The sequence below is a fragment of the Vipera berus genome, assembly GCF_964194415.1.
Source record: "Vipera berus genome assembly, chromosome: 7".
NCBI lineage: Eukaryota > Metazoa > Chordata > Lepidosauria > Squamata > Viperidae > Vipera > Vipera berus.
This window is the reverse complement of record NC_138209.1, coordinates 26,502,698-26,517,971: the sequence shown is the minus strand read 5'-3', so window position 1 is coordinate 26,517,971 and position 15,274 is coordinate 26,502,698. Positions and strand designations below refer to the sequence as shown.

The 15,274-nt window shown below is 38.3% G+C and overlaps 1 protein-coding gene across 6 annotated transcripts in view; it reads left to right on the top strand.

Moving 5' to 3' along the window:
- The first annotated feature begins 542 nt into the window (after window positions 1–542).
- The window catches only part of TRIM2 (tripartite motif containing 2), a 65,285-nt gene continuing 50,553 nt past the window's right edge, over window positions 543–15,274 (top strand). Inside the window, exon 1 of one of the 6 annotated variants that reach the window (XM_081332949.1) lies at window positions 543–577. The gene's annotated coding sequence lies outside the window, so the exon portion shown is untranslated. Of the gene's footprint in view, window positions 820–12,703; window positions 12,822–15,274 lie in introns of those variants that run through there. The other 5 variants (XM_081332946.1, XM_081332948.1, XM_081332947.1 and 2 more) reach the window with 5 other exon arrangements.

The following is a 15,274-nucleotide window of genomic DNA, read 5'->3' as shown; positions in this document are numbered from 1 at the left end:
CTTTCTGAAATAAAGGACATATGGTCACTGTAATCATGAGTCAAGTTCAATGGAAAAAAGATTTATATATAAATCTCAGGCTGTTTTTGAACTGCACAGTTGAATTGGTAAATTTCCTTTTTATGAAAACACTGAAGTAAGAATGTAATATAAAATCTTTCTATTTATATATTTGTTTTAAAAGCTCTCTGAGTCAAGTATTCGGCAGTGTCACATATCTTCAGAAAAGAATCTAAATTCTCTAAGAAGGGCTATTAGACTGAAAATCTTATTGATGTAGTTCCTTATGTGGCTTTTGTTAACAATTTCATCTCATTTTGTCGGTAGTAGAAAAAAACATGGCCAGTTTTCATTATTTGCCATTTCCTTTCAAAGCTTAGAATGCAAATGTCACATCTGCTTCAGAGGAGACGCCTTAATCTGGGACATATAGATTATGCAATGTTTCCATGGCAACAGTTGGGGGAAAATTTAGCGCTCTGCAGTTTCCACAGAAACTGCTCCCTGCGGAGACAGGTGCCTTGATGGGAAGGGAAATGAAAGGGATCACGTGATCGCTGCAGCTCCGAGCCGGCGGGTGAGCGTTTTTGTGTATGCGTGTTGTTTTCCGTGCAGGGAGCGGGGTTTGGTTCTTTGCCTGGGTTTACGTGGAGGCGCTGTGGTTGAGAAAAGCCACATTCCGGGAGAAATCGGATATCGAGCACATCAGCTGTAAATTTGCAGCAGTTTAAGAATAATTTTTACATGGAGGCATTCTATCGGTAAATAAAAGCGCCTTGTTTTACGCTCTTCTTTTTTTTCCCCTTAAAGAGCCAACAAGTAAGAAAGGGGATTCGGGACAGGAGATTCTTCTCTGTTGGTGGCTCTTGCATTCACGAATTAAAATGCATGTTTGGGAATCACCTTTATGTAATCAGGGCAGATTTGCGAATGGTTTTATTCTCGATTAATATAGTGCTTACTTTGTTTTTTTAACATTTCCATCCGGTCTCGAGTGTGTTTGTAAGATGCCATAGCATGACTCTTTCACTTAAATAATTGATTTCAGTGCTCAGAGAGGCAAAATGTAGCATTACACTAAAGGTTTAATGCTGACACATTAATGCACTGGCTATTTTATTTTTTTGTGTCTCCTTTTCCCCATCCCTTTTTATGGAGAAAAGCTCCTAACGTGGTTATTAACTCTGGCAGCTGTTTGGTGCATGCAATGGGAAAAGCTGCAGGTAGAGAAGGGGTGGGGGTGGGAGGAGGATGGAAGCATGTATCGTTGAGTGGCTTTCAGTTGGCGACCTCCTTTTCCCCCTGGCCTTGGGCTTATAAAAAGTGGCTTCAAAAGACCTTTTCTCCCTTTTGTCATTATTAGTCGTCGGATCAGTGGACAGATCACACAAACAATTGCAAATGTAAGTAAGTGTTTGTGGTTTCATTGCTGATTTTTAGACTGTTAGTTAATGGGTAGTATTTTGTTTTGGATTCTTTCCCTACCCTATAATAATGTAACTTCAGTGTTGTTTTTGAAAGAGCAGTGACATGAAAGCCGAAAATGAAAGCAATTTTCTTAAAAGGAAGTGCTGACCCGTCTTTCAATGGAATGATTTGGTGATGCGGAAAATTTTGGGAACTCTGCAGAAGAAGTAGTGATGTGTGACAGTAATGAGACAGCAGATTTGTTGAGAGAGCTGAAATTATGACCTGGAGCCATTACTTTTTAAATGAAATTTTATGTGTAGTATTAGATTGAGAACCTTGTAAACAGTTGCTTATTCCATAGAGCAGGAATTTGTTAATCTATTGCCTGGTTTTAAAAAAATGAAAATAATTCAGAAGTGTTGTTGAGAAATTCTGCAAGATTTTGCGGAAAAGCTGCAGTAAATGGGCATTTATAAGGGATTGTTAAGCCTGTATGAGAAATGAAAAGAACAATGCCAGAAGGATTGTGAGCAGTGCTTTTGTTTTGTTTTTATAATGAAGCCTTTTGTAATTATATAAAGGGAGGAGGATCTTTCAGTGCCTCCCAAGCTGAATAATAATAATAGTGCTTGGGAAACAGAAGAGTTGTTTTTTTCTCAGTGATTTAGACATGTAGTTTAATGGTAAGAATGTTACCTTTTTCCTAGGGATAAATTTATTTTACATTGATATCAAAGATTGATCACTGGCATATTTAATATTACTCTTTTTGCTTGTTTGCTGGCTTTTGCAATATATAGCTATACCAATCTGTGATTTTAGAATAAACAGCTTTCAGTATCTCATTATATTAGAAACAATGCCTGCACTTTGAAGTGATGGCTCTTATACTAAATAGCTTTGCATTTGAAAATTACACCCAGAATGCTTATAATTTCCTGTATGAAAAATGAAAAAAAAAACAATGCCAGAAGAATAGTGAACAGTTTGCTCTAGTTTTATAATTGTTTATGAGACAATTTTTACATGGCTGTTAAAGAGTGATGCATGAGATGACAAGAAAGCAATAAAGTCTCAGTCTAAATGATGAAGTGAAATGTGCTATGTAAATTTGAGAGTATGCTATAGACAAGAATTCAAAGTTATGGTAGCACTGAAAAAAAGGGATTTATGCCAGTCCCAATGTTATGGCCACTGCAGCATCCCCTATGGTCAGAATCTCTGCAGTCACTTTGGATTATAACATCACAGCAAGTTGCGTCATGTAATCATTCCAAAACTTCCCTGCCAGGCTCCCATAAGCAAGGTCAATGGGAAGCTGTGGGGGTGTGTGTCTTAGATTGCTTTTTCTCTCAAGGAGCACACAGATCGTGCACTCTGTAGTATTCCTGCCTATTCTCCTTCCACAATACCTGCTTGCCTGTAGCACTATATACCTGTTGAGACTCTTGCCTGTTCCCACCCATATGTCCTAGGGTTATAATAGGAACTAGAATAACTGGGATTACTTTCACTAAATGATGCAATCATGTGACATTGTGCTTTATGTCTATGCACTTAGTGATGACTAATCTGGTCCCAGTTGCCTTTGTAGCCCAAGGGTTGTCCATGCAATTAGTTGGCTTTACAATTTACACTAAACCAATTCTTTTGAAACAAAATGGATTTCTGTAAGATTCAAAATCAACCAAGTTACATAGTAGATTATGTTTCAAATATGGCTAAATATGGATCCAATTCAGGACTTTATTGCCAGCTCTATACGGATTTTAGACCTTACATATTGACTCAAGGTAAATGTAGGAAGGATGACATATTAGGTGATGATAAAGATAGATTCATTTATCAAAGCATATATCCTTTGCTATAGTAATAAAGACTGCTGGGCATTATTGCGCTTAACTAGAATCTATATAGGAGGAGTCTGAAAAATTGAGCCTGCAAAAGCTTCAGGAAAAATGAGTAGAATAAACAAGCAGAAGTTTCCCCCCCCCCCCGCCCTAGAAAATGGAATTGGGAACTAGCAGAATAAAATGGAACACAACTGCTCATAAAAAAATCTAGTTTGATTTAACAAAATTAAGGGAAGAAAGAGTTATTATTATTATTGAATTGTAAGGCGCCCAGAGTCATTGGCAGAGATGGGCAGATACAGAAACTGAATAAATAAATATTCCCAGAGTCCAGTAAATTGAAAAGTATCTTTTATTACAATGCTAATTATGGAAATAACATCATGTCATTGGAGTGAAGACATAATTACACAAATGACATTACTTGATGCAAATGTAATTTGCATATAATGATATCAAGTAGAATGTTGGGCGGTGAAAGTAAAAGGGCACCTGCAGACAAAGGAGAGCAGGTTTGGTGTAATGGTTGAGGCATTAGGCCAGAAACTGGGAGATCAAGAGTTCTAATTCTGCCTTAAAAAGAAAGCTGTTTGAGCTTGGGCCAGTCATTTTCTGTCAGCCCTAGGAAAGAAAGAATGGCAAAAAAAATGGCCAAAAACCCTTGCTAAGTAAGCTGTAGGGACTTGAAAGCTCAAAGAAAAAAAAAGGAGAGAGATTACTACTTCCAGACTCATACCACATGGAATATTATTACAGTTTGGAATGTAAAATAAAAGGTAAAAGAAAGTAGTAAAAGAAAGAAAAATAGATACACTATGTGTCTGAAACTAAGAAAAAAATGAACTAGATGGGTATATGTAGGGACTAAAGGCCTTGGTGGAGCAGTGAGCTAATGCCTCCTTAAGTAACACCAGCTGCCTGCAATTAGTGCAGGTTCGCGTCCCACCAGGCTCAAGGTTGACTCAGCCTTCCATCCTTCCGAGGTAGGTAAAATGAGGACCCAGATAGTCGGGAGCAATAAGCTGACTTTGTAATAATGCCGCTTGGGTGTGTGTGTGAAAGCCCTAATAAGCAGGCATATACATAGAATGAAGGCTACTGCTAAGCTTGTAAGCCGCCCTGAGTCTTGGGAGAAGGGCGGGATATAAATGGAATAATAAAAAAAATATGTTAAGACGGTATCACAATTGTACCATTGAAACCTTCCCTTCTTAAAGATGAATATATATTGTATAAAAGGAGCAGGATTTTGATCATAGGATTTTGATCATGGCTGCCATCTTCACTTTTTTTTGACATACATAGATATGGATTCCCTTGCTACTAGATATGAATGAAAATTGTTTGAATTTGAGGCTTTGAAAACTACACGAAGAGGATAGCAATAGCGCTTAGACTTATATACCACTCCATAGTGCATTACACTGCTTTACAGCCCTCTAAGTGGTTTACAGTCAGCATATTGCCCCCAACTATCTGGGTCCTCATTTTACTGACCTCAGAAGGATGGAAGGCTGAGTCAACCTTAACTCCTAGTAGTGAGCAGATTTAGCCTGCAATATTGAATTATAACCACAGTACCACCATGACTCCTTTATTTTACATATAGTTTATTATTTTACATATCATTTTAGCCATTGTCTATCAACTGCAGGATGAAAGCCTCTTCCACATGTTTCTAACCTATACAGTCCTGAGCTTTCTTTTGCCAATTGGGCCAACAATGCTTGTTGATGTCATCAATCTATGTTTTACGTCTCTTTCATGGATGCTTTTTATCAAGTGGGATCCATTCTATTACTGCCTTGGTCCACCTGCCATTAGTTCTTCTTGCTATGTCACCAGACCGTTTCCATTTCACTTATTTTACATATAGTTATTTTTAAGTTGTTAAGTTAGTAACATGGTTGTTAACTGAACCTGGCTTCCTTATTGACTTTGCTTGTCAGAAGGTTGCAAAAAGCTGTTACACGACCCCAGGACATTGCAACCATCATAAATATGAGCCAGTTGCCAAGAGTCTGAATTTTGATCACATGACCATGGGGATGCTGCAACAACAGTTGTAAATGTGAAAAACGTCTATAATTCACTTTTTTCAGTGCTGTTATAACTTCAAATGATCACTAAATGAATGGTTGTAAGTCAAGGACAACATGTATAACAAAAGCTTGTTAAGATGGTAGAGGTGTGTTGATTTGAGATACAAATATATGTCTATTTTTTAATGCAGATGCTGTATTGCTAGCTAAGAACCCAAATAATTTACAATGAATATGAAATTCTATGATACAGTAAGGACTATGGATATGAAAGTTAATGTATTAATGGCTAGTTTTGTTTGACTAGAAAAAATAGTACTTGCAAGTCATATATAAATACTAACAAGTAGACAAAATACAGATGGTCCTCACTTACCACTTAAATGTTCGTTCAGTGACCATTTGAAGTTACAATTGTATTGAAAAACAACAACTGGTCCTCAAAAGTTGTAGCTGTTGAAGCATCCCCACGGTCACATAATTTCAATTCAGGTAGTTTGAAACTAGAACATATTTATGTTGGCCACAGCATTCCATAGTCATGTGATTGTCATTTGCAGTCTTCACAGCCAGCTTCTAGCAAGCAAAGTCAGTGGAGAGGCTGGTAGAAATCACAAGTTGCAGTCTCATGACATTGCACTTAATGGATATGCCACTTAGCAATGGAGTTGACGGTTCCTAGTGTGGTCTGTAAGTGAGGATTACCAAGATTTGTGCATCTTGGTAGTTTGCTGAGTAAAGATGAAAAACATTTTAAATGGCATAAAAGTGGTGAATAGTATACAGTATAGCTTATTGTGAGGACTGTATGTTAAAAGAGATGGCAGGGTGATGCATGAGCATTCTTATGCTGTTTGTTACATGGAAGTATAAAATTGAGGAATTCCTGCAATAAAAGCATTGAGAAATTTAAAAAACAAAAGGCAAAATAGGAAAGAAAATATGGATATGGGGAATATGGTTTGCTGAGATAGAAATAGAATAAGCATTATCAGTGCTTTTTTTCTAAAAAAAAAAAAGGTGCCGGAACTCAGAGGTGCTGTCACTGGGAGTGATGCCGGTGTCTTGCTATGGCGTCGCTGCCCATCCTTTGCACCCCCGCCCCTGCGGCTCGGGGCCACATGCCACGGGGATTCCCCTCCCCGCAGTTGCCACGCTGCGGCCTGTGCTGAGCCCCCACCTGGAGCTGTGTTCCTTGTGGCAGTGGTCTCTGGCGCCAAACAGCTGATGGCCTCCGGCACCGGCACTCATTCACTTACTGCCCCGTCACTTCCAAATGCAGTGAGTGAGTGAGCAAGTGGTGTTTGGAAGCATTTGGAAGTGATGGGGCAGTAAGTGAGTGAGTGAATGAGCAAATGGTGTTTGGAAGCATCGGGGCAGTGAGTGAGTGAATGAGCAAATGGTGTTTGGAAGCAACGGGGCAGTAAGTGAATGAGTGAGCAAGAGGCCTTTGAAAGAGACGGAGTGAGTGGGGGAGAGACTGAACGAGGTGCCTTTGAAAGAGACGGAGGAGTGAGTGAGAGCGACTGGAGGCTTTTGTGAGCAAAGTGTGAGTGAGTGGGGGGGGGCTTTTGTGAGCGAAGGGTGAGAGAATAAGGGAAAAGTGAGGGGGAGAAAGGAAAAAGAAAAGACACTGACTTCTGACTTCCTCTGTTACAGGAGTAGAAGGAAGCATTAACATTGAACCTCAAAGTTTTGCTTTTTTATAATATTATAAACTAGCCATTTCTATAACAATAAATGAATCTAACCAATGAAACCCAAAATACCCCCCCCTTTTTTTTAGTCATCAAGTTTTTGACAACTTGTTAAGCACTGGTGGTGCTTGAATATTGTCATGTCCTAAAAGTGGTACAATTTCTGAAAAGGTTGAAAAGCCCTGATGTAAATGCAGCCTAAATTGTTTATTGCCATCCTATTTGCAAATAATATCTTACTTACCTAGTTGAGATGGTTGGGCAGCAGGGAGAGGTGCAAAGTTCCTGCCTTCGCTGCAGACAACTTGCCTGTGCAATGTTTGCCAGCCGGGTCTTTTGGCACGCTCAGCAGCAATTACTATTGGCTTTTGAAAGCCAATTGGCCAGGTGTAGGCAACCTTGGCTCTTTTATGACTTGTGGACTTCAACTCCCAGAAGATGTTACATAACATAACATCAACTGGAAGATGTTAAACTGTCCTTCTGTTTCTTTCCTTCCCAAAAATTGTGTTAATGAGTCCTCTCTAAGCTCTGCTGATCAGCTTGTCCTGCATTGTTTTGCTGCAAAATGGAATGGTTTGCAAGTTGCAGTTGAGACATCTCATTTTAGATATATCACATATAATTGAAGATTGTAATTAGTTGCCTGTGCACGTTCAGCAAGTGTGATGTATTTGTGCTGGCATTTCTAGGCCTCTTTCCAACCACATCCAGAAAAATTTATAACAAACATTGGAATTCTTAAGTCCATGTTTGGTATTTCCCAGCAATCTGTTACTGGAAGGAAAAAGCAATCCCTGCTGCGTTACTGATCCCAGAGAAGCGTTTGCATGTATGCAGGTATCCTTAGGGTGCCATAGTTATGGATGAGAAATATTGGTTGCAAAGTTGGCATTTCTGGATGTAATACAGATATTTTGGACTTATTTTTGTTTCTTTCCATGTTTGATATTTTTAAAAAGGCATATGCTACTGACTACGCTAATGTACATATGTAACATCTTTTGCTAGGATACATGACTACTGCTTGTCCAGAATGTGAAAAGTGAAAGATTGTGACTAAACAAAATTTAAATGTACAGATAATACCACCAGAAATTATTTTAGCCTTTTTAATAAATGTTGTTATTGATGTTAAGCTCACCATGGAAAACATCATATATTGTTATGTATAAAAGGTAAAGGTAAAGGTTCCCCTGCACATGCGTGCTAGTCGTTTCTGACTTTAGGGGCCGGTGCTCATCTCCATTTCAAAGCTGAAGGGCCAGCGCTTGTCTGAGGACATCTCCATGGTCATGTGGCCGGCATGACTAGACGCCAAAGGTGCACGGAACGCTGTTACCTTCCCACCGTAGTGGTCCCTATTTTTCTACTTGCATTTTTATGTGCTTTCGAACTGCTAGGTTGGCAGAAGCTGGGACGAGTAACAGGTGCTCACTCTGTTATTATTATTCAAAATCCATTTTCCATTCTTAAAGGATTGATTTCTTATGTTTCACCTCAATGTTTTTTTCAAAGAGAAAATCTTAACAATTATCTCAGTTCTCAAATTTCAAAACTGTAGCTTTATGTTACTTCTACTTCAATATCGTATATTTCTGTCCCACATAGAAATTAAAATGCCGCTTCCATTCACATTCAAAGGTTTAGCTTCTTGGGAGGCTTTTCCAGGAAATTCAGTTATAAAATAGTAAAGAAAGGATCAATATTCTCACTCAGTTCCAAACATGCTGGTTACGATGTATTTATTGGTGCTTTTCTTCTTTGGTTGTCAGCAGCTAATGGCTGGTTATAGGAATGTATCCAGTCTTTCTCCTGCTGGTTTGGAGGGCTTTTCTCAGATTAAATGGGAAGACTGCCATGTCTCCATGATTGACGAGATACCTGTCCTCTTCATCGCCTCTTTGGGTTGACTTTAGGCCCTTTTTAGGGCCCCCAGCAGGGCGAAACTGGGCGCGGAAGGCAGAGCCCTGCCTTCCTGTGTCCATCTCACTGCAACGCAAAACCGGAAGTGATAGCAGTGTTCTGATATCTCAGGGGCTGCCACAAAGAAGAGGGAGTCATGCTATTCTCCAAAGCACCTGAAGGCAGGACAAGAAGCAACAGATGGAGAAATTTCCTGACAGTTAGAACAATTAATCAGTGGAACAACCTGCCTCCAGAAGCTGTGAATGCTCCAACACTGGAAGTTTTTAAGAAGAGACTGGACAGCCATTTGTCTGAAATGGTATAGGGTTTCTTGCCTGAGCAGGGGCTTGGACTAGATGACCTCCAAGGTCCCTTCCAACCCTGTTATTCTATTCTATTCTATTCTATTCTATTCTATTCTATTCTATTCTATTCTATTCTATTCTATTCTATTCTATTCTATTCTATTCTATTCCATTCCATTCCATTCCATTCCATTCCATTCCATTCCATTCCATTCTATGCTAAATGTTTGCCAACCTGTATGTATTTGTGATGTTTGCAGCATTTTGGGTCATGTGATTGCCTTTTGTGACTTTCCTAAGGGCTTCTGACAAGTAAAGTCGGGGGGGAGCCAGATTCATTTAATGACAATGTGTTTCGCTTAATGACCATGGCTAAAAGGATTGTAAAGATTGTTCACATAACAGTACTGCATAGCAACATAAATTATGGTTCCCATTGTGGTCATAAGTTGAGTTCTACCTGTACATATAGGAAGTTTCTGTAATTGAATTTGAAAAATCATTGATCTAAACTCAATTTTCCTCAGTGTGGGAAATTTATATCTAAATCATCCCATATAATTGTAGTTTCCTAAATCCAAAGATTTAGACAAGATTTTATTTGGAATAAAAATGCAAATACAAGTCATCCTTTGCCAATCCAGCATTGGCTATGCTGGCTTAGAGTTCTGGCCATTATCATCCTAACACATTTGGATGGCATAAGATTTGACAAGGATGCATTATTTTTTTCAGCTTTGCCAAGTAGAAAAACTTTTTTGATATTTTTAAAAATCTGTTTTGAGAATGTATGATCAAACTTACATAAATGGCTGGAATTATGCATGCTATATCATAAACTACTTTAGAATCTGAAATGATTGGGTTCATGGTAATTCAGAATCATTCTAACTGCATTTAGGGCTTATTCAAACAGATTCCAGTAAATAGTAACCATTCTTCTTTCTGCAGGTAACAATATCTGGAAGAGATAAAAAAAAATTGTGTAGTAACAAGGAAAAAAGGTTAACCTTGTCTCTTCTGTGTAGCTGCAGTTGAGATAATTTATATTCACATTTTGTTGTATTTACTAAGATTGAAAAAAATGGCAAATTTGTTAGAAAGTCTCATGTATGTTTTTTCATTTTGTTTTTCAGTGAATTTTGCAATTAGTTACAGCTCTGTTGCGTTGTGCAAAAAGCAGATATTTAAATTAATGCTGCAATAATAGAGGTTCAACTGAGCAAGAGTTGATTAAAAAAACAAAACCAAATGTCACGTGGATGGCACCAGAATCTTCCCATGACATTTTACAAAAAATTTTTGCTGAAAGATTGTATTGTTAAAGCTAACAATTGCTGGTCCTTAGGCAAGCTGAGCAATGGTACTTTTCACGAACACAACAAGCTGCCATCAAATGGAGTACTTCACCCACATAAGAGAATGGAAACCAAAACTACAGCTTTGGCATTGTGTTTGCAAAATAGCCTTTCAGAAAGCAAGTAATACATTCTGACAGAAGTTAGGGCAATGGAAAAGATACACCAGACCATATTCAGGCAGTTCAGAAAAAAGTATGAGGTCCTTGTATATGCTGCTGATATATAATTACAGTTTAATTGCTAGTGGCGTAATGTCAGCTTCCCCAAAGAGTCAGGAAACTAAAATTGTTAGAACTGTATCTACTTGTTTACCATATCTAATCTGGCACCCAGAGCCCAGATGAACTATGTGAATGTCATCTAATGATTCCACCAAGAAACTGTGATTGTTTTGAGGAATATGTTATGAAACAGTGAAGCACTAATCCTTAAAGTAGCAAGATAAACACTATCCTCTTCTGAGAGAAAAGCTCTTCAGAATAATTTTATTTCACTCTTTTTTTCCAGAATGTAACAATATTGTGTGTAATCTGTGCATATATATATGTACGTGGTCTACCTGTATTAGGAGTTGATAATCAACCTATAGTTTATATATTTTGGACCATAAATCTTAGCCACCTTATTTAAGGGGTAGCCGTGTGCAAAATATTGAGAATTCAATTTGGTTTGCATACAATTGGGGGAAGAAGTGGGCTTTTCTCAGTCTCCCATTCTCTTTTTAAGAATAATACACTGTATTTTAATCAGACATTAACCAAAGAGGCTGATCATTGGCTGGAACTGTTAATAAGTTACAAAGACTGTTGTAATCATTGTAGAAGTGTTTGAACTTGAAGCACTGATTTGAGTTTGAAACACTTTCAGAATTATAGAAACAGCCAGTGCCAAATGTGAAAACAAGCCGTTTCAATGTTGAAATGTTTTATAGAATTCCCTGTAGGCTTCCCTGATAATTTTTCCTCTTTTTCTTGGAGGATTCCTCTACTTCAGGGGTGGGCTAAAAGGTAAAGGTAAAGGTTCCCCCGCACATGCGTGCTAGTCGTTTCCGACTCTAGGGGCCGGTGCTCATCTCCGTTTCATAGCCGAAGAGCCAGCGTTTGTCCGAGGACGTCTCCGTGGTCATGTGGCTGGCATGACTAGACGCCAAAGGCGCACGGAACGCTGTTACCTTCCCACCATAGTGGTCCCTATTTTTCTACTTGCATTTTTACGTGCTTTCGAACTGCTAGGTGGGCAGAAGCTGGGACGAGTAACAGGCGCTCACTCTGTTACGCGGCACTCGGGATTCGACCCGCCAAACTGCCGACCTTCTGAGAATTCCTGAGCCAGCATGGTCGTAAAGGGGTCATAGTGACCCACCTCTGCTCTAGTGGAAGGCTAATCTGAGAAATAGTGTCCCAAAGTCATGGCATGGCATTTGTTACCAGATTTGGCAATTTAAAGCTGTTATCTACTTGGCATTGTAGAGCAGTGGGCTAATGCCTCCTTAAGTAACACCAGCTGCCTGCAATTAGTGCAGGTTCGCATCCCACCAGGCTCAAGGTTGACTCAGCCTTCCATCCTTCCGAGGTAGGTAAAATGAGGACCCAGATTGTCGGGAGCAATAAGCTGACTTTGTAATAATGCCGCTTGGGGTGTGTGTGAAAGCCCTAATAAGCAGGCATATACATAGAATGAAGGCTACTGCTAAGCTTGTAAGCCGCCCTGAGTCTTCGGAGAAGGGCGGGATATAAATGGAATTAAATAAAATTAAATAAATAAAATAAATAAATAAAATTTTCAGTGCAAAATAAAATGTCCCATGGTCTGTCTATACTTTTAAAAGTCTATTGGACTCATAGAAAACATTACGTGATGGCTTAACATGTAGGAATTAGAGCTGACGCCTTCCATAGAATGATTTACTTTTTCCCTGTGCAAAGCATTTTTAGCTCCTATTCATTTATGAGCACAGTTATTCTTGTGGGCTTTTCTCATTCCCCCACTCTCCTTTTAAGAATGAAACACTATATCTTAACCAAACAGTTGCCAAAGAGGCTGATGATTGGCTGGAACTGTCCCATGAGAATACGTCCCACCTCTTTGGTTGTGCTGACAAGCTGTTTATGTTTTTGCAAGGCTACTCTTTAATTCAGCCTCATGATCGCTATAATGGGACCAATTGTCTGAATGCTGCTGGGAGCAAACTTTTCCCCAAAGAGACTATATTTCAATCCCTGGAAAGACTTATAATGGAGTGCCTGTAAGTAAGCTTTGAATTATCTCTCTTTCTCTCTCTCTCTCTCTCTCTCTCTCTCTCTCTCTCTCTCTCTCTCTCTCTCTCTCTCTCTCTCTCTCTCTCTCCACCGCCAGCACTAGTTCTTTCTTTTCTCTTTCTTATGTACTTCTGAGATTGGAAAAATCCTAAAAATATTTCAGAAGCTGGATTTGGGCAATTTGTCATATTTTTCTTGGTGTGTTCTGGAAGGCTCTCTTAAATTGGAAGAAGAATATTACTTTGTGTTTGATGACATGTTTGCTAAAATTTCCATCAAACAACTATGAGATTATCCTGCAGGGAAGCTGTAGGAAAAACAGTGAAATAAGATTAATAGGACACAGTGATTAAAGATAGCATTTTAAAAGAAATATGAAAATGATCACAAGCAAGTTCTCTAAAGCCTTTGAAAGAAAATATACTGATGTACAGAAGGACATCAAAGAATTGTTTTGTGCCTGCACTGGAGTGGGGGCATAGTTTATGATCAGAAAGTAACAAAATCCTTTAAAAAGTACTGAACTGTGGCATTACATGATGTATTTCTAATATCCCATATCAAAATAATTCATCCTCACAAAGTGTACAAAACATTTTCTGGATTCTTAGACTAATATGAATAAGGTTATCCTAAACATTTGGAGTTAAGACATTTCTATAATTTTACAAAACAAAATGTGGATTCTTTATAGAGGTATAAAGATAACTGAAAACATTAAAACTATTTTATAAACTTAAAATCTTTGTTTTAAAAAATGTCCTACCCAAATACATTGATGAAATAATATATTATCATAGTACTGGAAATTAGAAAATGAGTAATCCCTCAAATTTAGATTAGGTGGTTTTTTTTTACAGTTTATGAAAACCGAATTCCCAAGTTGACTCAATATATAATGATAATTTACTACCCAGATATGAAATATATACCACTGATAAATAACTTTAGAATTGTGCTGTGTAATATTGAGCTGAAAGCATATTCAAATCTCTATGAATCTTATATTCTAAACACATTGATTGAAATGCAAAAACTGGCCTCGGCATCACCTCAAAAACATGCCTAAAACCCATCCCTATCTCCACCAACATATGCAAGGTAATTCAAAGCCCAAAGGCCTGTAGAAAGGGCAATAAGGAAATTTTTGTATTCCCTGACGTTCTGTACAACATGTTTGTAGGAGCACCAAAACATGGGTTGCCTGTATGGGGAAAGATTTATTGGAAAAGGGATTTGTGTTTCCAAAGAAAATAACTTGTGCTTTAAAAAAAGCTTTCTCTGTTGCTTCTGTCTGTAAAGCAATAACCATATTAATTTTCCTCTAATAATGACTTCAGCTCTCTGATCTGACTATTATATTTTATCAGGGATGGTTACATCCAAGTTCTGGAGTCTTTATTCAATATAATATACAAAGCTATGCATTTTGCAAATGGAATTAAAGCCATATGCTTTTTGTTTTTGTGAAAGAACATGTATATTATGTACATTTGAAATAGAATATTACTTTAAAAATGACAAATTCATTAAGAATATATTTGGCAACAATTTACTATCTTGATAAATAATTTCCACAGTCCATGTGACACTATCACTTAATAAATCAGGGTGAGATGATGACATATAGATAATCAAAATTAGACGGAGAGAAAATTTTCAAACTCCCAGAGAAGTTCTAGACCCCAGGTTTTTAATCAAGACCACTGAACACGTCTTCCATTTTACTGACTGTTCACAATTTACTTGCCTTTTATTTCTAACCACAATGATAGAACTGTGTACAGCCACAAGAAATAAAGCAGTTTTAATTGCCCTTAATAAGGGACGTGGGATCTGAAGCATATTGGGCTGCACAATAATTTTTTCATGGGCAATCTGAAGCAACATAGCATTGGCACACTAAAGTAGAAAGCAGTTACAATAGCAGTGCCCTACTGTGCCATTTAGTTTCCCAGAGTACCTCTCATTTAAGGCCACTGCAGGACACTGGGGAATTTAAATGGAACTAGATTTAATTAGGATGTGCTGCTTGGAACATGTTCTTTTATCACTTTTTAAGATGCAAAGACATGTACCATAGGATTCATGCTCTGGTACTTAAAATGCAAGTATCTATCTAAGAATATTGATAATGGTATTGGCTATAACTGTGTAAAACCAATAACTAGGACCTGAAAGCTTTTGATTACAGGATTCCAATAACGTTCAGCTGTTTATTGTGAAAAGCAGGATATAAGTTCACCAGGGTATAGTTCTAGTGCAGACATGTCAAACACAAGGCCCGGGGGCCGGATCCAGCCCGTGAAGTGGTTTCATGCGGCCCGCAAAGCCATCCTGGAAACAGTGAGGGAATGGCCTCCACTGCCTTGGCCCTGGCCCAGAGACCCTCCTTCTGCCAGAGATCTTCAGATCTGTCCCACTCCTGCCCAGGCCCCCA